The sequence below is a fragment of the Eptatretus burgeri genome, chromosome 2 (genome assembly GCF_056783735.1).
Source record: "Eptatretus burgeri isolate ZD-2024b chromosome 2, Ebu_testis_v1, whole genome shotgun sequence".
In the NCBI taxonomy this organism is placed as follows: Eukaryota; Metazoa; Chordata; class Myxini; order Myxiniformes; family Myxinidae; genus Eptatretus; species Eptatretus burgeri.
In genome coordinates, this window is record NC_140962.1 from 155,555,693 (window position 1) to 155,575,692 (window position 20,000).

At 44.2% G+C, this 20,000-nt stretch overlaps 1 long non-coding RNA gene across 2 annotated transcripts in view; it reads right to left on the bottom strand.

The window, feature by feature from the left end:
* Nucleotides 1-7,284: 7,284 nt before the first annotated feature.
* The window catches only part of LOC147033647 (uncharacterized), a 59,587-nt gene continuing 46,871 nt past the window's right edge, over nt 7,285-20,000 (bottom strand). For both annotated transcript variants that reach the window (XR_015055578.1, XR_015055579.1), the window contains exon 3: nt 7,285-9,795. This is a non-coding gene — a long non-coding RNA (uncharacterized LOC147033647). The remainder of the gene's footprint in view (nt 9,796-20,000) is intronic.

A 20,000-nucleotide genomic window follows, 5' to 3' on the forward strand; every position in this document is an offset into this window, starting at 1 on the left:
AAAAGTTGTTGATGGATTTGGATGAAATTTTGTGGACAGGTTTGGTGTGTGACAAGGACGAACTGATTAGATTTTGGTGAAGATCCGGATCCGGATCTAACGACGAGAATTTTTGATATGATTCTTCAGCATTGAGAGAGAGAGGGTCAAAAACGACATAATGTATCACATGATGTTTCAAAAAATTATTGGACCCGATATGTTTTAGTGGATCAGGAGGCATGTGCTCTACCAAGTGCCCTTCTAGTTTCTTACTGGTTCTGTTCCCCTGATTCTGAAGGTTGCTAAAGTTACTCCCGTTTTCAAAATGAACGATCGTCCGGTCGTTCAAATTACAGACCCATGTCTGGTTCTGTGTTTGTCCAACATTTTGGAGAGATTGTTTGTAACCTTCTTACCAAATTTCTCTCTATCTTTAACGTTATATTTGGTCCCGGTGTATGCCCCGGTTAGAATAGATATACCATATCCCTGTGTGTCGTAAGAGGCGACCAGGGTTGGCGTCAGGAAGGGCATCCAGCCATAAAACATTGCCTCAAGAAAAAAGCCTAACCCCTGCACAGTAGGGAAAAATGGCTGTAAAAACGGTCATTTTTTTATTTTTTTTTAACGTTATATTTGATGAACAGTTTGGCTTTCGTCATAAGCACTAAACAGATTTGGCTGTTCTTCATATGACAGATTCAGTTTCTGCAGTAATTCCTTCCTGACAGATTGTATACTGCTGGTGTTTTCATTGATTTGTCCAAAGCCTCTGATACGATTGATCATAGTATTCTTCTCGACAAATATTATGACCTTCTTAAGTCAGGGCAGTCTTTTGGTACTGCCACTGGTAACATGTAACCCAGTGCTACCTACCACATGGTCCGGTTTTCAGCGACTAAACCTGACATCCCCTCGCTGGTTTTGTTAAGGTGCTGTCACACCTTGACGATTTAGCCAGCAATGGCAACGTATAAAAATGTATGTAAAATGTTGGCGTACGCTGAAATTTTGATGTTTTTTTTAAGTTTTGGTCGTATTCATAACGTGTTGGTCGTATACATAACATATTAGTAACGGACACAGAATGTTTCGTTGTCTTACAGATAACTTATACTAACGAATGCTTAGCCTGTTGTCGGCGTTCACAACCTATGCACAACGATAGTTTAACTTAGACATAGCGCACTGCACGTATCGCCGACAAAATTCGTGGCGTAGCCTGTTAAAAACCTGCTGCATGTCGATTTAAATCATAACCGCCTGAGAATTAGAAGTGTCAACATCGCAGTCACACCTTGACGATTTAGCCAGCATATGTCGACCTTTGAAAAATGTGTCTGAAACGCTGGCACACGTCGAATACGGTATGGGTAAGTTGTGTATACGTTAAGAGCACGCTGAAAAACGATGAAGTACGCTGTCATAGCGAACGTAGTGAGCTTCATACTTAACGCGTGCACATGAGAGAATAGGAAACAAAAACAAAAACAAAAACAAAAACAAAAACAAAAACAAAAACAACAACAACAACAACACAATACCCCTGGCGATTTGGAATCCGTGTCGTCAGCTATGACCTTTTACTTCCGGTTATTTTTAAACGTCGTGCGGTGTATAAACACGATTGGGTTTTATTTCTATCTTGTGAATATTACTAAATGCGTGCACATGAGAGAATAGGAAACAACAAAAACAACACAATACCCTGGCAATTGTGAATCCATGTCCTTGGCTATGACCATTTTGCTTCCGTTTTTTTTTTTTTGCTTCTGTTTTTTTTTTGTTTCCGGTTTTTGTCATGGGGAATGATGCATGCCGGGAGATAAAGGCATCGTCGGAGACATGAAAAACCCAAATAATATCAGACATGGTGTGTATTTCCTCCACTGATTTTAATAAAGATATCTCCCGCATCATCAAAAAATAATTTTTAATCGTGATTTATATTATTTGATCGCCGATTCCGAAGTAACCGGAAATTGCGTATGCAGTTGTGAACAAGTTGTAGGTAAAATCAGAAGCGAATGTAAGAAGAATTCTACGTTCACTTCTCGTATGTATTAATTTTTTTAGATGAGATCCTTTTCTCGGCGGTGTAGTTGTTGTGAAGGTAATGTCGAGGTCTAATGTTGAGGTAATATATTTTTTTTAGATGAGATCCTGTTCTAGGCGGTATAGTTGTCGTTGTGAAGGTAATGTTGAGGATTTTTTTTTTTCAGATGACATCCTGTTCTAGGTGGTGTAGTTGTTGTGAAGATAATGTCGAGGTCTAATGTTGAGGTAATATATATATATATATATATATATATATATATATATATATATATATATATGTATATTTTTAGATGAGATCCTGTTCTAGGTGGTGTCGTTGTTGTGAAGGTAATGTTGAGGTAATATTAATTTTTTTTTCGATGAGATCCTGTTCTCGGTGGTGTAGTTGTCGTTGTGAAGGTAATGTTGTGGTAATATTAATTTTTTTTAGATGAGATCCTGTTCTAGGTGGTATAGTTGTTGTTGTGAAGGTAATGTTGAGGTAATATTTATTTTTGCAGATGAGATCCTGTTCTTGGCGGTGTAGTTGTTGTTGTGAAGGTAATGTCGAGGTCGAATGTTGAGGTAATATTAATTTTTTCAGATGAGATCCTCTTCTAGGCTGTGTAGTTGTTGTTGTGAAGGTAATGTTGAGGTAATATTTATTTTTTCATTGCAAAAAGACGGTTTAATTTGATATATTTAAAAAGCGAATGTAAGAAGAATTCTACGTTCGCATCTAGACTTTGCCTATTCCAAATTATTTCGTGGTACGTTTTGTACGTCGTGAAATTTCAAGCATGCTGAAAATTTTACGATGTACTCGCCGTATGGCTCACACGTTCCGCTCCGCTGGGAATAAGTTGTAGGCACGATATGCGATCATTGACACACGTCGACACAAGTTCCTTGTAAGTTACTCATAAGTCGAAACACGTCGAGGTAATGTGTAGCATACCCGAAAGTTATTTTCTCCGTCAAGGCACATTTTCTTTTTTTTCTCCTTGGCTCCGTGAAGGCACGTGATGAAATATCTGAAGTTGTTGTTGTTGTTGTTGTTGTTTTTTAAAATTATTATTATTTTTAGTCTATCACGAATTCTTGGTTTACTGAAGCTTGTGGCGAGGCAGTTGTCCTGAAACAACTTGCCTTTGCCTCATGGAAAGCAAACCCAACTGAGGGCAATCTCAGTTCTTTCCACAAAGCTCGGAACAAGTGTGTATCTACCCTCAGGAGAGCCAGAAAACAACATCTTTCTCATCTCAAGTCTGAACTCTCAAACCTCTCTCCCTCCTCAAAATCCTGGTGGCGTTTAATCAAATCCGTTTCTGGTGTATGTTCCCCCTCCATCCCCTCCCTTACCTCAAATGGCCGCACTGCTGATTCCACACGTGATAAAGCTGAATGTCTAAACTCGGTGTTTGCAGCTAAATCTTGTGTCCTAAACCCATCACTATCTCTACCCACTTTACCCAGTCGCACCCAACTGTCCCTGGACTCTGTATCCTTTTCTCCTGACAAGGTGGAGAGCTTGCTTTCAAACCTCGAGTCAGATTCTGCAACCGGTCCAGACGGCATCAGCCCACGTGTCCTCAAAGCCTGCTCTTCTGCTCTTGCTCACCCTCTCTCTGTTCTATTCACCCTCTCATTTGCCCAAGGTCATCTGCCATCTGCTTGGAAATCTGCTAACATCACTGCCCTGCATAAAAAAGGTGCAAAAACAGATCCCTGTAACTACAGACCAATCAGCCTTCTCCCAATCATCAGCAAGGTTATGGAATCCATCATCGCCTCAGATATGAAATCCTTCCTCTTCTCCAATGGCTTGATTTCCAATCATCAATTTGGTTTCAGACCAGGTCACTCTACCCTGGATATGCTGCTACTGCTCTCCCATCAATGGATGGAGGTCCTCAATGCCAGACAGGAAATCCGAGCCGTATCCCTGGACATATCACGTGCTTTTGACACAGTCTGGCACCCTGCCCTACTCACCAAACTCTCTTCCCATGGTATTCAAGGCCATCTCCACTCATGGCTCGCAGACTTCCTCTCCTGTCGCAGTCAATGTGTGGCCCTAAATGGAGTTCTTTCATCCCCTCTTCCTGTGCAGGCTGGAGTTCCTCAAGGTAGCGTTCTGGGCCCTGTTCTTTTTCTGGTTTTCATCAATGATCTCTCGGACTCTCTGGAAAATCCTCTATTTCTCTTTGCCGATGACTCCACCCTCTGCCGTACCATCTGTCATCCCTCAGACCGGCAAGCAGCAGCTTCTTCGCTCACTGCAGATCTGGATAAAATCACAAACTGGTCCAACACGTGGAACATGTCTTTCAATCCAGACAAATCTCACACTCTCACTATGTCTCTTCGAAAGGACCGTTTACAAAACCCCCCATCCACTTTCTCAACAATCCTCTGGAAGAAGTCTTTTCTTTCAAGCTTCTGGGTCTCACTATCTGCCATGACCTTTCCTGGGAAAGTCACATTTCCAACCTTGCCTCAAAAGCCAGTCGCCGACTGGGAATCCTCCGTCGTGCAAAGTCCTTCCTCGGCCCTCTTGAGCTGCTGACCACTTACAAAGCTTTTGTCCGTAGCCTGATGGAGTACTGCTCTCCCCTCTGGGCTGGTGCTCCTGCCTCCCACCTTTCTCGACTTCACGCTGTCGAAACCAGGGCTTTTAAGATCATTGGCATCTCCCGCAATGAAGCTGAGTCTTTGGGCCTCTCACTCAATCACCGCAGGTTGGTCGGTGGTCTTTCTGTCTTCTACCGACTCCTCTCCAGCCTTGCCCCACCTGCTCTCTCTGCGATTTGTCCCAACCACATTTCCACAGGGCGCTCAAGGTCCGCCAACAACCCCCTTCTGGTAAAACTACCAAAATCACGAATCACTGCTCATCTTCACTCTTTCATTCCTCTTTTTTCCCGCCTTTGGAATAAACTTCCTCACTCTATTCTTTCCCATTCTTCCCTCCAGGCTTTCAAAACAGCTGTTCACCACCACCTTTTATCTTCCCCCATCCAAATCCTCGATCTTTTCTACCCCCGATAATCCACCCAAGCCCACTTCCTTCATTTCTCCTGCTTTCCTTCCTGAAAGTCCCTGAAATGTCCATCTTCTCTTCGCCATGTTCCCCGTCCCATCCCCATCCCTCTCCCTTCCACAGTTCACCTGTGTCTGTTCCCCAATGTTTTGTCCCTTCCACTCCTGCCCCTCTTGTCTCATGCCTCCTTGCTGTGAGTTGTGTGTTAGCTCTCATACGAGCCTCGACCAAGGTATACAAAAAAAAAAAAAAAAAAATATTCTAAAATATATTCGGACATTTGCTTTTAAGTTTCGACTTCGACGTGACAATATCCTCAAACAGAAAATATTCACAGAGGAGGAACTAAGAATAAGACATGAGCAAACTGAAGAGGCAATCGGACGTGACGTAACGGCACGTGACGAAATATCGGGTTATTGTTGTTTTTTTTTGTTGTTTTTTACGCTGCCAAATCGCCATTATACGGTAGCTGTAAATTAGAAACACGTTCAGTAAGTTCTGTGGTCGTCCGGAAGACGTCAATCAAATACGTCTACATACATCAATATGCGTTGGAGGTACGTTACACATAGGTTCAAAGCACGTTACTCATCGATTATAAATAAGTTTCGGGTACGCTAATCATTACCTCGACGTATTTCGACTTATGTGTAACTTACAAGTAGCGTGTGTCGACGTGTGTCAACGATCGCATAATGTGCCTCCAACTTATGGCCAGCGTAGCGGAACGTGTGCGTCATACGCTGGCATACGTCATAAAATTTCAAGCATGCTAAAATTTGAGGACAACCGCAAAGTACAACGATGAAAGCCAGCGTACTACGATGTATGGCAGTGTTTTTCAGCGTGCTCTTAACGTATACAAACTTACCCACAACGTATTAGACGTGTGCCAGCGTTTTAGGCCAATTTTGCATACGTCAGGCATACGTTAGCTAAATCGTCAAGGTGTGACATGGCCTTTAGTAGAGAGAGTCACTGTGACACCCTGCGAGGACTACAAACAACACCGAACAAAGGGCGGATGAACTCCCTTCGGGAGCCAACGGCCATCCAGTACGGAGGTGATGTCTCCTTAAAAACATCCAATGGTGGGAGGAAAATTTATTATTCCACCTGGCCGAGTTACCCCTTCCTCCACAGTGGTCCTGTGAAGAGGTTTCCTCGTTTCAGGACGAGGTGAAGGTTTTGACAATTCTTCCTCTTAGTTTTCTTTGTAGACCTTTTACAAATAGTGGCTTTCAGCCTTGTTTAAGGTGAACTTCAATTAATAATAAATAAATAAAACTTGATATTTATGGTGTTGGAGGTTGTGCTCTTCAATGGTTTAAAGATCCCCTTTACTAACAGGCAACAATTTACAATCGTTAAAACCTCTAATTCTTCATGGAGAGCTATCGGCTACGGAGTTCCCCAAGGACCGATACTTGGGCCTCTTGTTTTCCTATTAGTATATGTTAACGATCGACATACTTGTTCTTCTTTATTATATATTTTTGGTCTTTGCTGATGATACAACTGTCATCTATTCCAATCCTAGTTACAACTCTTTGGCTGATACTCTCAATCGTGAGCACATCAAGGTTTCATCCTGGTTTAAATCAAACAAACTCCCTTTAAATCCTCATAAAACCAAGTGTATGTTCTTTAGCAAATCCACCAAACCTCTGCCTGACACCATCTCTTCTATCTATAATTGAAAGTGAACCCATAACTGTTCATTCGACAAATTTATTTCGGTGTTACCTTGGATGATAAACTTCGCTGGACCGAAACAGAGGCGTAGTGGGGCAACTTAGCATAACAATTGTGCATTTTGTGAGGAAAGCACCAAATTTGGCACACTAGTAGCCAATCATATTACGAACAGATTTGGATATTTGGGCCATCTCAAAAATTTTTGATGGCAGTGGAAAATGGCTGCCACAGCCATCAGCGGCTGAATTTGAGATGGCTCAATATCCAAATCTGTTCATAATATGATTGGCTACTAGTGTGCCAAATTTGGTGCTTTCCTCACAAAATGCACAATTGTTATGCTATATTTAGCTAATTTGCCCCACTAGCATACCGTCTCATCTTCACACTTTCCTTCCTCCTTTTATTTTATTCTCCCTTAATTCTCCCTCACCTGAACTATTGTGACATTGTCTGGGCACCCTCTAATAACAATCAGCTGCACTCACTCTCAGTTATTCAAAAGTGTGCCATAAGGATCTGTCCCCTTTCTCGTCCGCAGGACCACACCGCACCTCTTTCCACCAAACTCAACACATTGACACTTTCTGACATTAATAAATTTACACACAGGGATATTTATTTACAAGCATCTCAACAGTGTTCTTCCACAAGACTTTTCATCTTATTCTACAGCAGTCCATGACATCCACACTCATTTCACCGGATCACAAGATAACTTATTTCTACCTTTTACTCGCACATCATACTCTATGAATACACTAAGTTATTATGGGCCACCTCTTTGGAATAGTGTGCTGTTGACTGTTGCAAGTCTTTGCCTGATTGTTATTTCATGTTTTTAGATCCTTGTGGAGGATCTCGAAGTCTGACTCACGTTGTTGTTCTTGCGGACTTTTTTGTTTCACAGCCTACAGTTTTCATCGAAACTTCCTGAAACTTGGCATATATATGTAAAAATTCCCTGCGCAGACAGTAACCATCTCCGATTTTGAAAATTCCTCCGAGAAAAAAAAAAGTTATGACGTCAAAACATCTCCGCTAATGGAAATCGCCTAAAAATTATCTCTGAAACTAGGCAAGCTTTTTGAATTCTGTTTGCGGGAATCGAACAGGGCATGAGCAGAGATGAATTACCGCACACATGATACATCACTGTGACGTCATATCAATTTTTTATGATGTCATTCCTATTTTTTGACATTTTTTGTTTCACAACCCAGAGTTTTCATCGGATCTTCGTGAAACTTGCCATGTATATGCAGAAAGCCCACACGCAGGCAGTAACCATCTCCGATTTTGGAAATTCTTCCGAGAAAAAAGTTGACGTCATAATATCGCCGCTAATGGAAATCGCCTATACCATTATCTCCGAAACTAGGCAAGCTGTTTGAATTTTGTTTGCGGGAATCAAGCCGGGCATTAGCACAGATAATTTATCGCAAACCTGATACATAACAATGACGTCATATTCGTTTTTATGACGTCATCATTCAGAGGACGAGGATCTTAGCTCATTTGAGCTTGTTTTTTAATTTGTTTCTTCCCTCCGTCAACGAAGGTGGACTGAGGTTATGTTTTCATCCTCATCTGTCTGATTGTTTGTTTGTGAACAGGATTTATGAAAAAGTTGTGAACGGATTCGGATGAAACTTGGTGAGCAGGTTAGGTTTGTTTTTTGATTGATTAAGAATTGATTCGATTTTGGTGAAAACTCGAATCTCATCATTTTAAAGTGATTCTTCACCTTTGAGTGATGGGGGGTAACATGGGGGGGGGTAGTGAAGGGGTTCATTTTGCCCCACGTTATATGGCTCAGTCACGTGGCCTGATCTCATCGGCAGCGGGTTGGTGACCTCAGATGGAAGGGCCGTCTTTACCTTTCATCTGTTGGTCTCCCCCCCCCCCCCCTGCTGCTTGTGAAACTTCCACCCTCTGTTGCTCAACTATTCCATGAGCCTCAACTTCTGCATGGAAAACAAATGAATGTGAGTTCTCGGTGATGTAAACCCTCCCTTTGGAGATCAAGTCCGCAAGCCTTGGGATGCAGTCATGCTCACCATTAAGACCTTGTCGGACACTCTCACACATTGTCACACATTCTCCTCACTCTCAGCTGGGGCACTCCTTCCACCAGAGTGCAGCAGCAGCCAGTCTTCAATGTTCATTGGAACCCAACTTCCTCACTCCAGCACTTCAAGGTGGCTGTTCACCACCTCCTCAGGTGATCCCCCACCCTCCATACTCCTCATCCTTTTTATCCTTATTAACCCCCCACCATGGTCACCCCTTCCTTCATTGTGTTTTCCCCCCTCTTCCTCACCCTCTTTTTCCTTTAACTAACAGACATGATGTAATGCTGTCTCTGCAGTACGTCTACATAATACGTACGCAAAAGGGTGGAGTGAATCCAAGATCGACCCAGCTTCGTGGAGGCACACCATGGTATCGTACGAGTTCTTGTCTTATCAGGAATGATCACATCTTGTTCTGTTATTATGTACACCGACTGATTATAAACGATGATAGAACAAGCTGTGATCCTTCAACGAGCTTCACTGATAACACCATGGTGCCGACGGAAATCCCATATGATCATGTTATGACATTGAGATGATGGATCTATGGTGGAGCGGAAGAGGGATGATCAAGGCTGTTCGCATTATCAGTACGTAATATGTAGATGCCAACTGGCATTGATTGTTTAGACATTGCTCCTTATCTTGCCAACAGTTTCAAGAACAGACAGTTGGAAAAACCTGCAAGCATCGGTTGGAAAATTAACTTTACCCATGCTACACTGCGGTTGGAGGCACCCCTCCTCAATCGTGGCCCCCGTGCGCCCGACACAATAAGCCTACGTGCCCCTGGGTAGTGAACTCTAACCGCCTGGTTAATGATCTGCACGTAAAGGAAGTTAGATATGTGTGATTCACCTCCCACGACTCGATGACAAACAGCTGTTTCTGCCTGGATGAGGTCCAGTTCAACGAACGACCTTTGGTTTTTTGGCTCCAAGTTTGGGTTACCTGGGGATGTAAGGCAACACGAAAGGGTTAATTCAGGTGTACACACTCATTTGCTTTTACACGCTGTTAGATGTTCACACTGTTGTACATCATGTATTCCTCTTTATCTGGCCACGGGCCTTCGGACAACAAGATAAATGATTTGTTATATAAGTTATGCTAATTATCTACTTAATATGTACGCACGAAGTGGGTTGGAGTTGAGAAGATGATAAAAGGAAAAGAATGTCGGATGATAGGGGTGGGAGAAGGGAGTGTTGGGTGTGGAGTGTAGAGTGTGGTGAGAAGGAAGTTAAGGAGGAGATAACGGTGATGAGAGGGGAACCAGGGGGCATGGGGGAGGGTGGAAGAAAAGTTCCTCGATATTTGCATACGTAATAAAAATGATAGCTCTACTGTACCAATTGTGAGCACAACATTGTGTTTTTATCATTTACTATCAGACCAGTGTATCAGACTTTTGGCAGAGTGGCGATGTTGCTGAAGCAGTCTCTTGGTAAGGGTTGTGCTGCTTGGTTTGGTTGTGCTGGCTGGTTTGGTTTGGTTGTGCTGAATGGTTTGGTTGTGCCAGGCGGTTTAGTTATGCTGGCTGGTTTCATTGTACTGGTTCGTTTGGTTGTGCTGGCTGGTTTGGTTGTACTGGTTGGTTTGGTTGTGCTGGCTGGTTTGGTTGTACTGGTTGGTTTGGTTGTACTGGTTGGTTTGGTTGTGCTGGCTTTTTGGTTGTGCTGGGTGGTTTGGTTGTGCTGGGTGGTTTGGTTCCACCAGGTGGTTTGGTGGTCATGTGAGACAGTTTGGTTGTGCTGGGTGGTTTGGTTGTGCTGGTTTTGGTTGTGCTGGGTGGTTTGGTTCTACCAGGTGGTTTGGTGATCATGTGAGACAGTTTGGTTGTGTTGGATGGTTTGGTTCCACCAGGTGGTTTGGTGGTCATGTGAGACAGTTTGGTTGTGCTGGCTGGTTTGGTTGTGCTGGCTGGTTTGGTTGTGTTGGGTGGTTTGGTTGTGCTGGGTGGTTTGGTTCTACCAGGTGGTTTGGTTCTACCAGGTGGTTTGGTTGTGTTGGATGGTTTGGTTCCACCAGGTGGTTTGGTGGTCACGTGAGACAGTTTGGTTGTGCTGGCTGGTTTGGTTGTGCTGGGTGGTTTGGTTCTATCAGGTGGTTTGGTTGTGTTGGATAGTTTGGTTCCACCAGGTGGTTTGGTGGTCACGTGAGACAGTTTGGTTTTGTTGGATGGTTTGGTTCCACCAGGTGGTTTGGTGGTCACGTGAGACAGTTTGGTTTTGTTGGATGGTTTGGTTCCACCAGGTGGTTTGGTGGTCATGTGAGACGGTTTGGTTGTGCTGGGTGGTTTGGTAGTCACGTGAGACAGTTTGGTTTTGTTGGATGGTTTGGTTCCACCAGGTGGTTTGGTGGTCACGTGAGACAGTTTGGTTGTGTTGGATGGTTTGGTTCCACCAGGTGGTTTGGTTGTGTTGGATGGTTTGGTTCCACCAGGTGGTTTGGTGGTCACGTGAGAGTTTGGTTGTGCTGGCTGGTTTGGTTGTGCTGGGTGGTTTGGTTCTATCAGGTGGTTTGGTTGTGTTGGATAGTTTGGTTCCACCAGGTGGTTTGGTGGTCACGTGAGACAGTTTCGTTTTGTTGGATGGTTTGGTTCCACCAGGTGGTTTGGTGGTCATGTGAGACGGTTTGGTTGTGCTGGGTGGTTTGGTTGTGCTGGGTGGTTTGGTGGTCACGTGAGACAGTTTGGTTTTGTTGGATGGTTTGGTTCCACCAGGTGGTTTGGTGGTCACGTGAGACAGTTTGGTTGTGTTGGATGGTTTGGTTCCACCAGGTGGTTTGGTGGTGACATGAGGCCGTTTGGTTGTGCTGGCTCGTTTGTCGTTGTCTCCCCAGCAGTCAATCAGGATCAGAACGAGTGACCTGTTCAGGGTGTCCGAGATCATTTGTCTCCTCTTCGTGAAGCCCATAATGGAGTTTCATCCACCAACGACCTGCGCTGAACCACAGGTCCTCCTCCAGCTCAACGTCCTTGATTCCAATAGACAGCGCATCGCACATCGACGCTTTTCCCTGCGTGCGAAACATCCAGCTGTGGTTGTGTCGAGATTCAAACCCAGGGGAGACGGATCAGAGGGAAGTGTACATTCCTGGAAGGAAATAAAACCATCCTGCTCGGCCCATTCTATCACTAAATCCCTCCTTTTGCCATCACAAGGCCCACAACCCATCACATGCTTCATCCCAATGCTTCTTCGCTCCCCATCGTGCTTCGGCTTCTTAGTCGTGGCTCATGGAAGAGCAAAGTTTGGAAAACACGACTTTCCAAGCCTAACTGCCTCACGACGACTGTGAGCACCATCAACCTGACGTCATAGCTTGTAATGATAAAAGATGGCCGCTTGTGAGTCACAATTGAAGGTCTCTCAAGACAATGAGCATTGAGAGTAATTGTTTCTGAATGTTGTTATTCTTGAAGCTCGAGGCATGAGGCCTATAATCCCGCTCGTTATGGTGGAAATCCACGCTGAGTGCGTCGCTTGAGTACAATCAATATCATGACCTGCCATTCATAAAACCCTCCGCGGTGTCATTCAACCAGAAAGACAAACAATGTAACACAAGCCATGCACGAGCCTCGACGTACTCCTGATTACAGCTGCATTCTCCAGTCCTTGCCACCTTGGAAAAGGGCAGCGTTTGTAGTTGGTTCTGCTCGGCTGTTCAAATGATGTTTCCCAGATCATCTCGATGTGTTGCGCCATGATTTTGTTCACCAGGATATGGTTACATGTCGTGCAGGTCCACCTAGATCCGAGAGGGAATCCGAGATCGACATGAGACTCGACATCAGATGACACCGTACAAAGTCTGCAACGCTGTGTCTAACCAAACCCGAACTTTGTACATCACATGTGGAACCGAAGGTCTTGCTCCTCCCGCTGTGGCTTCGCCACCGATAGAGGAGTCGCGTTGGGTTGCCATGCCGCGATTTGAAGATCGAACTGGGGATATTGGACCAAAAATGCACCGTTTGTGTTCTGGAAAGTGCTGACTCCCTGGGGGGGTTGTATGTCAATGAAAAGCAGGACAAGGACGTTGGGAGACATCGATGTATCTTGAATGACAAGAACACAAGTTGACAATGGGCAAATCAATAGAGGGTGTTGGGTTTGAATGTGGGAACTCGCAGCCCCTTTGGTTGAATGCTCAGGTGGGAACACTCCCGAACAACAAACACTCCCTCACTGTCTGTGCTATAAAAGAAGCAAATCATCATCATCATCATCATCATCATCATCATAATCCAGTTTTTTTGGACCATTTACTATGTCTGAGTCCCGAGACCATTTACTGTGTTTGAGTCCATATACCAATCACTATATTTGAGTCCAGAGACCGTTGATTATGTTTGAGTCTATAGACCGTTGACTATGTGTGAGTCCAGAGACCGTTGATTATGTTTGGGTCGAGAGACCGTTGACTATGTGTGAGTCCACAGACTAATCACTATGTTTGAGTCCATAGACCATTTACTATGACTGAGTTCATGTGTATAGAATTGCAAGATCTGGAGCACATTCTGACTAATTGAGCTGCTCATGAGTCTTCACATCCATTATGGCCATAATGAGACCCTCGAGTTGAAGCGGAGGTGGAAGAAGAATGGACAAAGGTCGGGACTAAAGACAAAATACATCTGATGAGACATGCATGACCTGCTGTCTGTATAGACAGCAGATTTTGATGAGCAGGGGGGAAGTGACGAGTTAGACAGTGTCCGAAACGGAGAGTTGTGTTAAAGGAAAGACCACTTCGGTCTTGCTATTTAACTGACCAACATCGGACATCATCAGCAGATGTCATGCAGGATCTTGAGGTCATGGACATTGCTGGCGTCACTGTCTATGGTCCACCAAACCTGTTCTGTTGCACAGTCAGTCTCTGAGTCATCGTCTTGTCCTTCTTTTGTTGTTCTGTAAAAGACCCGATGATCGTTCTTTTGTCATTTAAAGTCCCGTCTGGCGTTCACAAAATGCCTTTGATGTTGAGCTCTCGATCTTTAAAGATGTAATCGGGACGAGGAGGTTAATCCCAAGGGATAAATTTTGCTCCAGCACTCACTGTCCAAAGAAAGCATTCTCGGCCATTTATCAGATCACTTTGTGGACCCAGTGAGTGGTTCTGTGGTTGTGGACACAGAGGAATTGCTTGCCTGGCAAATGTTTTCTCTCGTGCCACATTCTTGGGGGTGAAAAAAAGGCTAGTTCGCCCAAACACAGCCACACGTGACCTACAGAAGATGTTGTTGGATGAGAAGTCAAGTCGTTCATTGTTGTTACGAATAAAAAAAAATGACCTCTTCCCGTTTGAAGGTCGTCCATCCTATCCCTGCCATTTGTCCCTTTATCCATGGTCATGTTATTTCCCCCAAAAGTGTTCTTTTTCATAAGTGAAGATCATTTACCTGAAGCACCTGAATCCGAGAGTCTCGACCACAGAGCAAATGGTCTCTGCAGTGGTTACTTCTCATCTCTGAGATGAAGACTCGAAAGTGAATCTTGGTTCCACCAGTATGTACCCTCTCAACCCCCAAGTGTGTGTGTGTGTGTAGGCGAAAATGGGGTGAGGAAATGGTTAACTAACCCATACCTTGTTGAATATTTGCTTACATTAGTCATCTTGTGAAAGGATGCCCCCAATGTACACCATGTCCCTGCATGTTAATAACGAATGTAAAATATCTTCCTCTACAAATATTTGTCTTTCACCTCAAAGAGCGTTGTCGCTTGGCAAACGTCCACCCAACCACAAGGTCTTCCAGACCTTGGCAAAGCTTCACCACAGGACCAACAGCAGAAGACAAAGCAGGCGGATTGAACAGGCACTGTGACGTCATACTCTACACAATTCGTTTTCATTGATGCGATTATAGATACTTGAAGATCAAGTTTGCAGACTGGAACCGTTCTGGACCGACATGGCCCGCTGGTAGTCCCTCCTTGATTATATCAGTTGACATCTTTCGATGAGGACGTGTGGATTCGAGCCAGGTCTGCACACAAAGACCCCAAACTGTCCCCGAGCCGGTGGAGTAAACTTTGTTGAACACGATCAATCAGGACTTGAGTCTCAGAGTGGTCCGTTTTGGAGGACCAAGTGCACACACCAATATTGGTGGTCACGTCGATCATGTTCTTCAAAGGGTTCAATCTCCATTGTGAAGGTGGTGGTTGTGTATTTAAATGGCAACAACGGTGAAGGACATCAAAGGACACTCAAGGCTGAAACTCCTCTGCCTCGGGGGATATTCACTCATTCAGGTAGAGTGTGAATGTTACCTTTTTGAGGAGGTTCACTCATTCAGATAGAGTGCGAATATCACCTCTCGTGGAGGTTCACTCATTGGAGGAGAGTGTGAATGTTACCTCTCGTGGAGGTTCACTCGACCATAGGGCGTAGTCAAGGCAGTGATTTGTAATTTGCTCAGGGTGCCAGCAATAACTCCACCTACTCTTTTCAAAGGACACCGTGTGGTCTTCAGCATCCACCATCTAATACTAGCGGATGGGACATCCGGCTTAACGTCCATCCGAGGGGCGGTGTGCTTCATGATGCGACACCCTGTCTGCAAAGCACCGATCAGATGTGTACATTCGAGTCGGTAATTGAACCCAGCTCTTCCACGAGACTCGAACATAATATGTACAAAAGCAAATCAGACACTCAAAGGAAGTTCTCAAGTTGCTTTGAGTTTTGCTTGGCCTTTAAAGTTGCTCATTGCAGCCGTCTGACGTCACAAAGGCGAGAGCTATTGTTTGGAACAATGGAACATGCACAGATTTCCATCGCCTCCTGACGTCGCACATCAATTCCTATCGCCCATGAGAAGTTATTCAACGTATTGGTGAAAGTGCCTTGTGATCACTCATTGAACTCGAAAACGACCGATTACATGATTCCTGATTTAAGTCGTGGCTCCTTGTGAGATTGTTCGGTTTCATAAAACGCTCATAAAAGCATGTGAAACCCAAACATTTCCATATATGGTATGAGTTGTAGTATTTTATGAGAACTGACTGAACCCTTTTTAAAATGTTGTGGTTATGTCTGTTAAATAGCTGAGTCTAACAATTTGAGGAGTTAACACAGATGAGCCTCCCTTTCCTCCCTCCGATGAGTAACAATTGGGCAATTTTAAGGAGAACATGAAATTCGCACTTGTGCACGTCATCAGAGCAAGTTCGCCAGAAGACTCACCTTCGACGTGCGGTTTTACCTGGCAACCCTTCATCGACCAAAAGGTCTTTTTAAACAACTTTATTTGTACTCGTGCGTGCCAGTATGTGCAGCTTCGTACCTTCGCTCTCGTAAACGATGACTGGATTGGGGCATTTTTTTCAATTGGATCGGACCAATCATATCATAAATGGCCATAACTTCGGAAACACCTGGGAAACGTACTCAGGTCCCCAGCGTCAATTGTGACGTCATATCAAACGAAGAAGAAGAAGAATTGTGACGCCCCTCTCTCTCGCCCTCCTCTCTCCCCCCCTCGTCTCACCCCTCCTCTCTCCCCTCTCTCTCCCCCTCTCTCTCGCCCCCCTCTCTGGCCCCTCCTCTCTCCCCCTCTCTTGTATTGTGACGCCCCTCTCTCTCGCCCCTCTCTCTCGCCCCCCTCTCTCGCCCCTCCTCTCTCCCCTCTCTTGAATTGTGACGCCCCTCTCTCTCTCTCGCCCCTCTCTCTCGCCCCTCCTATCTCGCCACTCTCTCTGTAAATGTATTCACAAATGTCTACCAAGCACAACAATTAATTCAAACTTGGGAAAAAACAGCTTTCAAACTCTTGGGAAACAGCTGTTTCCCTTGGGAAAATTAAAACCTTGGGATTAATTAATAATTTGAGTAATTAATTTAAACCTTGGGAAAAATCAGCTTTCAAACCTTGGGAAAAAGCTGAAACAGATGAGGAACGATATCAAACCTTGAAAAGGCACATACTCAGGTCCCCAGCGTCGATTGTGATGTCATACCAAACGAAGAAGAAGAAGAATTGTGACGTCAATCGTGCAAAAAAAAAATAATAATAAATAAACATTCATTGTGACGTCATTCGTGATGTCATAGCACCGTGTCTTGTCATTGGTTGACAGATAAATGGCTGTAACTTGGGAACCGCTTATCCGATTAATATCAAACCTTGAAAAGGCACATCCACGGGTCCCCAGCAATATTCCTGGCAAGTTTCAATCAGATCGGACCAGCAATCATGCAAAAAATACAAAAAAAAACACATTAATTGTGACGTCATAGCACTGTCTTGTCATTGGTTGACAAATAAATGGCCGTAACTTGGGAACCGCTTATCCGATTAATATCAAACCTTGAAAAGGCACATCCGCTGGGCCCCAGCAATATTCCTGGCAAGTTTCAATCAGATCGGACCGTCAATCGTGCAAAAATAAATAAATAAATAAATAAATAAATAAATAAGCATTAATTGTGATGTCATTCGTGATGCCATAGCACCGTGTCTTTTCATTGGTCGACAGATAAATGGCCGTAACTTGGGAACCGCTCGTCCAATTGATATCAAACCTCGAAAAGGCACATCCGCTGGGCCCCGGCAATATTCCTGGCAAGTTTCAATCCAATCGGACCGGCGGTCGTCGAGAAACTGCGGTCGCAGACAGACAGACAGACACACACACACACACACACACACACACACACACACACACACACACACACACACACACACACACACACACACACACACACACATTGCTGGAATTATAGATAGATTACCGAGGTGTTCATTGACATCACAAGTTTTGGGGATGGCAGGATACCATGGAGGTACCCACAACTCGCCCCAAAGCTGTTAGCCTGGGTTAGAATCCCGACCCAGCTATAAATTGTCATTCTGGTGTTTCACAGGCAGGGTGATTCATAAATGTGTGTACCTTCCTCGGATGGACGTTAAACTGAGTGTCCTGTCTGCCAGCATTCGTTGGTGGACATTAAAGACCCCATGGTGTCCTTCGTGAAGAGTAGGCGAGTTTATCACCGGCACCTTGAACAAATTTCAAATTCCTACCCAAATCGAATTCAATGTAACGTCAGGCCTGGTGAGTTAGTTCGTGAAAGACTTTGGCCAAAAACGTTCCCAGCAGACCCCACTAGAACGTATGAAGAACTGCAGACCCAGAAGTAGTTGTCTGAAGAACGGTTGTTCTTTGCGGATTATGCGGTTTTACCGTGCGAGACAATCTGTGACAATGGTCCCCATAAGTCAGGAGGAGCGTCTGATGTTTAAACGCCGAATGTGGTCATTATTGGTTCGATACTTATCAGTATCCCGTCCTGATGAGGGCAAATAAGCCCGAACTCCGGATCGATGGTTCCATTTGATGCTTAATTGATGTTATCTTCACCACCGAAGGTGAAGGACGTTGTGTTTTCACTCCTCTGTCTGTTTTTACGTTTGTTTGTATGCAGGATATCTCAAAAAGTTGTGGACGGATCCGTATGAAATTTAGTTTAGAGGTTTGGTGTGTGACAAGGACGAACTGATGAGATTTTGGTGAAGATCTGGCTACTCTGGCTATCCAGATCCAACTACTCCAAATTTTCAAGTGATTCTTCACCATTGAGAGAAAGAGGGTCAAAAATGATATATGGCACGATATCTCAAAAAGTTGTGTATGGATTCGAGTGAAACTTGGTGGACAGGTTGGGTGTGTGACAAGAATGAATTGATTCGATTTTGGTGAAGATCTGAATCCAGATCTGGATACGAGTATAATTTAACTTCTTAAAGCGATTCTTCACCAATGAGATGTGGCCAAAAACTATATACAGCATAATCTATCTATAATTTCAGCAATGTGTGTGTGTGTGTGTGTGTGTGTGTGTGTGTGTGTGTGTGTGTGTGTGTGTGTGTGTGTGTGTGTGTGTGTGTGTGTGTGTGTGTGTCTGTCTGTGTGTCTGTGTGTCTGTGGCCGCTGTTTCTCGACAACCACTGGTCCGATCTCATTGAAACCTGCCAGGTATATTGCTGGGGCCCTGTGGATGTGCCTTTTCAAGGTTTGATATTAATCGGACAAGTGCTTCCCAAGTTATGGCCATTGATTTACCAAACCAATGACAGGACACTGTGCTATGACATCACAATTGATGTCACAATTATTCTTCTTCGTTTGATATGACGTCACAATTGACGCTGGGGACCTGAGTATGTGCCTTTTCAAGGTTTGATATCGTTCTTCTCCATCTGTTTCAGCTGTTTCCAAAGTTATGGCCATTTATTTACCAAACCAATGACAAGACACGGTGCTATGACGTCACAAAAAAGTATTTTTTTTGTTGCACGTACGGCCACACACGTTCGGCCACGCACTCGTATTAAAAAATGTATTGGGCTCGATATGTTCTTGTGGATCAGGCATAACGTGGCGAAAGTATGTGCTCTACTGAGTGCCCTTCTGGTTGACCATGTAATCATTGTCTGTTTGACAGTCACCAGGCCGAGCGAGGCCTTCGGTATGGAGGGGTCACTTTGGTGAAGGACTATGTCCAATGGAGATCGGGGGAGTGATCGTCACACTCCACATGTTTCGATATATCTATGCTAATAAATGTCAATGTGTGTGTGTGTGTGTCAGTGTGTCTCCTCCGTAACTCCAAAACCATGAAACCTCGCAGCCTGAAACTTTTCCTTCACACCAAGGGAACTCCAGGGAAGTGAATGAGTGTAAATTGGGTGTTTGTGTAATTTATAACACCCCTTTTGAAGATAATTAACGGCCTTACTTAATTATATCCTTCGTTAGGCGATCCTCGGCCACCTTGCTCTCTGGAGTCTTCAGGCGCTTCCTGGGTTGCCTCGCTGTTGTCTGGAGCCGCCATGTTTTTTGGCCTGCTCAACCATGCCGAGACTTGGAACAGGCCGCAACGATTTCTTAACGATAAAGTTTCTTTATATATATTTTTTCACTTTTCTCACTCATACTCTCGAATGCCTGCTCATCATAGCGACAAATCGCTGTATACATCGCTCTTGTAAGTACTATAGTTTTCAAATTAGGAGCTTGGAGTGATTTCTTGCATTATATGATATGATTTTTCCATGATCTACTCTCATGGACTAATTAAAGTATATCGTTGTAATATTCATTTTGGTTTTTAGGATCTGCTATCATCCG